The sequence below is a fragment of the Vanessa atalanta genome, chromosome 15, assembly GCF_905147765.1.
Source record: "Vanessa atalanta chromosome 15, ilVanAtal1.2, whole genome shotgun sequence".
NCBI lineage: Eukaryota > Metazoa > Arthropoda > Insecta > Lepidoptera > Nymphalidae > Vanessa > Vanessa atalanta.
In genome coordinates, this window is record NC_061885.1 from 12350619 (window position 1) to 12359289 (window position 8671).

An 8671-nucleotide genomic window follows, 5' to 3' on the forward strand; every position below is an offset into this window, starting at 1 on the left:
ACCACGTTGCTCCAATGCGGGTTGGTGGAATACACATGTCACAGAATTTCGTTGAAATTAGACACATGCAGGTTCCCTCACGATGTTTTCCTTCACCGCCGAGCACGAGATGAATTATAAACACAAACCAAGCACATGAATATTCAGTGGTTTGAACCCGAAATCATCGGTTAAGATGCACGCTTTCTATCCACTGGGCCATGTCGGCTCAGTTCGATTTAATTAGTCATATTATTATAATAATATTCATATACTGAACAGCTTTAGCATATATTAGAATGACTCTTGATACGTTTTTCTCATAAAATACGACAGTAAACAATAGTCGTAATAACGCAGCGAGAGAGTATTTTGTTCATCTTTTCTAAAGAAGGGGCGCATCATAAAGGAGGGCACTCTCGTGTCCACATTTGATATATTGACTTCTATTCCCTTTCGTATTACCTACATCAATATTGAGTTAGGCATTCAGCCTCTGATAAGGCTGACTCTATACTGAATTAATAGCTAGATTGTCAAAGAGGTTTGTTTAAATATATTTAGTATAGATTTACCCATTAAAAAAAATAAAGAAGATAATTACTCCTACTACTACTACTACTACTATTAAGTCAATTGAAATAGAAATATAAAGTAACTTTTAGTATATAACTTGGTGACTTAGATCTATTTAAAATTTGGCCCCCCAATTCGCGATACAGCCGTCTTTAACAAGTGCCCGGATGCAAATAGTGTTATGTCGCCAGAGCACCTGGCCCAATATGTACACACAATGATGTCACACTTACCATTCATACGACCGCCAATATTTAAATCCACATTTGCGATTTTCAGTTTGTGATTTCGGTCATCATTTGCGTTAATCTAAAAAAATGTTGAAGATACTTCAGTATATACATACGTTAATATGGTAAACACATGGAATATTTAATTAATCATTATTCTAAGATCCTCGAAATATGATAAAAAATACGCGTACGTTTAACTCTGTAAATGTCTGTAAATGACAACTCGTAAAACGGTACCGTACAGAGCTATGTCGTGTCAACACTGGACACGAAGCCTTAAGCAAAATACAGTACAATTACATAGGAAACTATTAATTTTATCACCATCTAATTTCACGCTATTATACGTCTTATATCTCGGTGATAAGGGTGTTTGCGTTGAGTAAATGAAGCGTGTGTTAGTTCGCGATATTGACAGAAAATACAATTTCCGGTGGAGCGTGGGTAAGCAAACAGTTCTTCTGCACAATTTGCGTCTAATTGCTATCGTTTTGGAGCCCCCGTCTCGTGGTGGAGAAATTGATGGTGCTATTATATAATTTACAAACATTCATTTTCAATTACAGGTCTAATTTATATTTATGAATTAAAACTAACTGTAAGTACTTACAGTAAATGCAGTAAAAAAAAATCTAATATTATATTACACCAATTTTTTTATTTTTTTTCTAATTATTTTATATTTGTTGCATATGTATGTGTGTATGATCGATTTATCGCCAACACTAAGGGCGGGTGCAAAATTCAGTCGCATGAAATTATGATCCTCATATGAATAAGTTACTTGAAATCTTTTAAAAAATATCGATTTCTTAGTTTGGGTGTACCAAACTAAGAAATCGCGAAGAAATCTAGAACTCTACTATATTCATAAAAGTTACTATTTCCAAAAAAAATGTTCTATCGTTTGCAGAGTGAACGTGGAACCTTAAAGATTTGATAAAATGAACACTCCAATGTGAGTTATGGATACAAATGAGGCAAAATTTATTTTGCCACAAGCAGATTTCCACACGATATTTTCTTTATCGCTGAATAAGACATCAATTATAAACACTAAAAAAGTACATCGAAATCAAAGCCGCAATCTTCGTTTAACATTCACGAGTTTTAACCACTGGGCCAGCTGAGCTGTTGTTTATTTATTTACCAATAGTCATCACTATTAATTTTTATTTCAAAATTATAAGTAATGAATGCTTAAGTTATGTAATTTTTTTTATCAGAAGCTGTCAGAATACAGATAAATAATAAATAATGTTATTATAAGTACAAGGACATAACTTATATGTGGATAACTTGCAGTGCTAATGAGTATGAATGGTAGTCACTTAACATCAGGTGGCCCATTTGATCGCCTGCTTTAATTTTAGCATCTTAATATATGCCTTTTATTTTAATCTACATGTTCTTCCGTTTATAATGAATATAAACCCGTATCGGATCCTTTGTCTACAAAATGTATAGTCACAACTCACAATAAACAGTATATGCCGGAGGGGTACCGATGCGTAACGTTGAATTATCTCAGTGATTCCCTTTCAAGGATGTTCAAACACTGTATTAGGGAACTGTTCAGAGATTGGTTTTCAAGTGTTTCTTTTTAATTTACGGCGAAATTGAGAAATTATGTTATCGGATTTTACGTTAACATACTAGTAGCGCCATCTATGGGTGAGTTACGAAAAAGGGATGTAATTCCAATTTGACATCGATAATGCATAAAAATGTCAGTTTTAAGTAATAAATTAATATTATGTTTTATTAGTTAGTTATTCACCGTAAATGAAGTACTTACTAAAAAAATTGTATTGTATAAAAAAACCATTGAAATAGAAATAGTTTAACATTACGATTATATATATATATATATATATATATATTATTATAATACAGTAGCTGACGTCAAAAGAAATCATTTAATTAAAATACTCATTATCATCGATATTTCATCAGGATAAATTTTTGATCAGGAAAAAAAAAATACAAAAAGTGTGCGTTGGCCGGGAATCGAACCCGGATCAACTGCTTGGAAGGCAACTATGCTGACCATTACACCACCAACGCCGCTGACGAGTTCGGTAAAATTTATTCTCAGTTTTTAAATTTTAATTACATAGGTCGTATCTTGTTATATTTAAAATAAATAATTATCACGGCATTATCTATCAATTCAATTGGTTAAAAATATTACTTTAGTCACAACTGGCATATCGATATTAATCTTTTTAAACTGAATTCGTAGCTAAATTTTCGAAGATTTCTATGTACAAGACTCATATTACAAACAGGTACATAAATCATAACATTGTCTATCTAACGGAACGGCATCTTTACCAGCTCATAACATGAGACAGGGCCCTTGAGCCTAACGGCTCTTAGTTCAAAGCTACCTGTAATACCAAGCTAAAAACCTCAAAAAACTCACAGAGCTAATTAAACTTGCAATGGCTCTAGAGCGCATCTTAACCCGTTGGATACGCGGGAGACAATGCGCGCGACGCGTTCGGGGTGAGAGAGACCCTCCAGCGACGCTGTAATCAGGGCTAATAGAAGCTCGTGTGCTTTGATCTGCGGCTCAAAGGGCGCCGACGACCTCAACAACGGCTAGAGATGGCCCGTTTTAATATTCAATGATCGAAACAAATCGCTAGTTTTATTTTGAGGAATGATTTATAGTGGACTGAAATGCCATACTGTGTGTCACACATACAACAACAAAAAAACGTAATTTATGTAATAGTCTTTACCTATTTACACGTTCTGTTGTAAGGAGTAAAGGTATACGTTTCAATATCTCCTCATACAATTTAATACGGCTGCAACTAGATTTTTAGAACGAGTATTATATACAATTTAATGGTAAAAAAAATACATCGCTGAACCTAGTGCTTGTAAATTAAAAGTGTACAAGAGCTTTATTAAGTACTTTATTAACTAAGTAGATCGAATGAAAATACAGCAAACGATATATTTTGTGACACATTTAGATTAAGTATTATTGCGATCTCTAGTCCTGTATAGGGCTACGTCGCAAGGTGCACAGAGAATCGTGAAGAGGCGAAACGCGGGAGCGATATTGTTTTCTTTCTGCTTTGCGCGACGCGGAGGCAGGCGCGGCGGGTAATTGATTCCTTTGTGGGGTAACCGCGGGCAGATCGCATCGGTCATGTAGACCCGCACTAAGTATTCAAGGGTTAAGCCATGTTTGTAATGTTATTGTTTCCATGATTGGCTGGTCTTTCGTATTCGCTAGCGATTCAAATAGCAGTTTTCGTTTAGAATTACAAGGATTACGATATTCTTAGTAGTGGAATAAAGATCTACCAAAATTAACGATTACAAGCAGTAGATTGACGCTTCTCTGATAAACTTACCTGAGTTTTATCTAAATCAAATATATAACTAAAGTAAATCTTAATATAGATATCAGTATAAAATCGATTTATTGGAACATTTAAACGGCTTTTCGATTAGCTGCCGCTTATCTCAATTTATTATTTATTCTAACGCCAAAAAACATGAATCAACGTCTTTGATTTCGTTTTAAGCCTATAAAGTACAACTGATTGAAGTATATATATTATACACAATAGAAAACAGCTTTGATCATTGTAGAAAATAGATTGATCGTTTCTTTCTTTATTTAGGAATCTAAAATCAATGGTTATGGATATTTAAAACTACCGAAATTATACCCAGAATGCATTGAGACTAACCCTGGACACAAGAGAATCGCATTTCTTATCTAAGGCATTATAATCGATTTGTGAAATAATTTAGCGAATTTATCCATCCATAATAATTAATTTCCGCATAACGGGTATGCCAATAGAATTCAACGCGTGGAATATCGCCTCAGATCATTTATAATAATGACGCCTCTAAAAATCCCGACAAGTAAAACATAGTACATTTAGACTGTTACTTAAATGAACGCAAAAACAGCTTATTATCTATACAGATTGGTCAGCCCCGTTTATAGGAAAAAAACTTCTCATCGATACCATGTGAACGTTATCTAATAAACGATTAAAATTCTTAAACATTCCTCCAAACTCCGAACAAAACTCGGCTCAGAGTGAGACTCTGATAGTGAGTATCGGTAGTACCTTCTTATCGGTACATTGGGTACACGTGTTAGCAAACAGACGGCCTAAAAAGGAAATAATCCCTCTATTAAACGTCCGGATTATCAAATGTAAATACTAGTTTTATCATCACTTCGGACATTGATTGATTGGACGAATATTTGCCTCGTACATACGATCGGTTGGGATTGAATTAATATCGGTTATGTATTCGCAGCCGTTTTCATAAAAAAAGCTGAATTAGATACGTATTCGTAGCGAAAGACGTAGTCTGTACAAAATATGAAGCTTCGGTCCCCATACAATATTTCAAATGACTGATAACAATGATGATGAGATAGTCTTAATGAATTGAAGATTGCAATAATTGTCCTGCGATCCCAACTATCAAACATATAATAAAAATATGCCGACATAAAACTAAAACAAATGCACTGAAGAAGAAAGCTGTATGTGGCGGTAATAATAAGTGAAATTGAAATTATTTAGAGATGGTAGTACTACAATAGCACCAGAAACCATTGAATTTTAAGCGTTTCTTTTGTACATTTTCATACACATTGTTATCATCGAAGCATTTGATACATAAGCGATATTTAAGTAATAGAACATATTCGCAATTTTTTAAGTTTTGTAAGCTAATGAAGATCAAGGCCGATCGTGTATACGATGAATGGGAATAAGTGCAACTGATTACTTAGAAAAACGTTATTAGCACAATATATAATAATATATTTCAAGACTAAGATTATAATTGCTTTTACTATGATATGACACTGTATTTTGTAAATCGCTTCTTTACCGGTTCATCTGTACATTATAGATTATAATCATTGTAAAGGTACAAAGTTAAAGAATTTTAATTTTACTTGGTGGTAGGATTTTGTGCAAGTTCCTCTGCGTAGGTACCACCCACTCATCATATATCCTAACGCCAAACACCAATACTTGGAACTATTATGCACAATTTGTGAGCAATTATGACCACCATCAGGTATGGCATAACTACGAAAAACTACAAAATAATGTTGAAAAAATGTAAAGGAAAACATAAATGAATATATTTAACAAATGCGATATACAATCATAATAGTATGCATGTAACCACTGTACTACAAGGGAGTGAGCCATACCATAAAATTAATAGTATATCCCAGCACGGGTTATGCGTGTATGAGTGAGGTATGACAGTATAAATATTAACATAATAACTTATACGTTAAAATAACGATAGATATTAACCTTGGTCCATAAAAACAAATGAGATAGTATACCATTAGCACGTCATCGAGGCTGCAAGCTGCGCCGGCGCAGTAATAACAAATGGAAGGAATTATTGTCCAAACTGTTTCCCGTTATTTAGTGAAAGCCAATAATGTATTGTGACGTTCACGAAAACCAGACCGTACGGACCGATCGGCGACCATAATGCTGTCAGTGAGCCAGTTCCTAAGCAATGAGCATCTGAACAAACAAACACACTAAAGTATGATTGCCTAAGTAAATATGTTTGTACAATAATATACTCTATTTTGATGTGTTAAGGTATATATTCCGGTAGGCCTTGTTCGCATTCGTTTAATTCTAACACTTATTTATGATACATAAACGCGATATAACTTACGTTTCTTTGGCAATTTGTTTGATTAATGTATTTCAAAGTAGTAACTTTTTATAAAGAATTCGCTGATTCCATTATTATTTTGTACAATAATAGATGTAAATCTCTAATATGTCAGATTAAAGAATAATATTTTTAGTCCTTACCTACATACTTTGGTTTTATATTTAAACCGTCGTCGTAAATTTAAACAACTCATTCGTTTGTCAAATAAATAATCTGTAATAATCTGTGACAAAACTGTTAAATACATTCACCTTTCTTTTTTAAATTTAAGAACTAAATTAATTTGAACTATGTAACGATAACGAAACTAAATATGCGTCATATTGCAAATTGCACAAACTTAAAGCAATATGGCCGATGTTCGGAAACTCGCACCGGCATCGCACTATACTGACGGCGTCTGCAATTTCCGAACTGTCACTCACTGGTCGCTTCCTATCACTAATCTAACTTGAAGTATAGCTTCGGATTGTATAATATTGTGGTATTTAAATCTTCAATCTGTATTAAAGAGATGTTTTGCGACAGCTACGTACCTGAAATAAATAAATAAAAAAAAAAAATTTACAATAGGTACGGCTCAGGTCCTATACTGAATTTTTATTTTACAAGTTTTGTAAAAGAAACTTATCATCTGTCTTTAATGAAGACTCCAAGGAAAGATAAAAAAATATATTACTCCAAAAGTTACAATATATTTTTGTATTAAAAGGTTTTTTAATAAATGTAGTATAAACAGACCTGGAAAACCATGTCATATTTCGGGACCGCTTTACCTTTTTCTACCGTCCTAAAACATGATTTTTTACCAAAATCCAATATTATTAATAACTAGCGCCACGCCCCGGCTTCGCATGGGAGCAATGCTGCCACTAAATATACTACAGAATGTCTAAGAACGTTCACAGTTTTTTTGTCATTAAACAATATTAACCGCTATTTACGCTTTAAATCTGTAATATCTTCGAAAATATTTATTTAAATTACATGCTGTAAAGCACCTTATTGATCTTCATTAAATGCACATTGGTACTTAATTGGATAAGGAATAATGCTTTATTGCTTAAAATCGATAAGTCGAAATTAAATGGTTATGGTGGGTTATCCCTAAGAGATAGACATATACAATCGCGGACTTTTTTGAAGAAGAACCGCATCAAAATCCGTTGTGTAATTTTAAAGATCTAAGCAAACATAGGGACAGACAGCGGTAAGCGACTTTGTTTTATACTATGCAATGATGATGATGATAGAGATTGTCATGTTTCCTTATTATATTACGAACACATGAGATCACGGTTTTCATAAAGATAAATATTTGGTTTCAACGACTTCTTTGATCAGTTTTTTTATAAAATTTATGTCCCAATTTTTGCCGTGGGCTCCTAGGCAGGAGCTCCTAGTAACCCTAGCCTACACTGCCTTATGAAAAATCGGGCCTTGACTACAAACAGTATAAATAAAGCCGGTGCCAGGCCCAAAGAATTTACCACAAAGTTTCACTGTTAATGTTTTTTCAATGTTTTAAACCAAATTCGTTTAACGGAGTACAAAAAAGTTTAAAATAGTTGAATTCAATCATGTCTACAAGATTATAGAATATTTGATATTGTACATTTTCAAGTTTTAATTGTATTGAATGCTTTGTTCCAGTATTATCGTGTATTATCGTGAGGGTGATAATATCAATGAACCATATAAAAATATTTATCGTTGATAATAGCTGGTTTCATGTTGATAAGAGCTATTAGAAGAATCTTTCGGAAAATAATCACAACCCAATAGTTAATATCAGCATTAGGTCACCAGATTTCAATATATTTTCATATTTTCTGACGTGACGTGACATTTATGACGTTTTAAATCTGAATAATGAGTTTTTTCTTATAATACAAAAAAAAAAAATTTTTTTTTATTAAACCAATTTATTTTAACCAATTAAACGCCGTTCATAAAAAATAAAAAGTCTATGAAATTTAATTAAAAAAATAATCGCCCCCGGGTGGGCTCGAACCACCAACCTTTCGGTTAACAGCCGAACGCGCTAGCCGATTGCGCCACGGAGGCTCTTGTGAAAGCAGCGAAAAATAATAGTCATTATCTATTGCTTAATAAAAGACAGAGATAGATATATCTTTGTAATCTACCTGGACAAAACATAAACC

At 33.3% G+C, this 8671-nt stretch overlaps 2 non-coding genes across 2 annotated transcripts; both read right to left on the bottom strand.

Annotated features, from left to right (window-relative positions):
• Positions 1 to 2783: 2783 nt before the first annotated feature.
• Trnag-ucc lies at positions 2784 to 2855 on the bottom strand. The gene has a single exon. It is a non-coding gene; the product is annotated as a tRNA-Gly (tRNA).
• Positions 2856 to 8499: 5644 nt separating this feature from the next.
• Trnan-guu lies at positions 8500 to 8573 on the bottom strand. The gene has a single exon. It is a non-coding gene; the product is annotated as a tRNA-Asn (tRNA).
• Between the last annotated feature and the right edge of the window lie 98 nt (positions 8574 to 8671).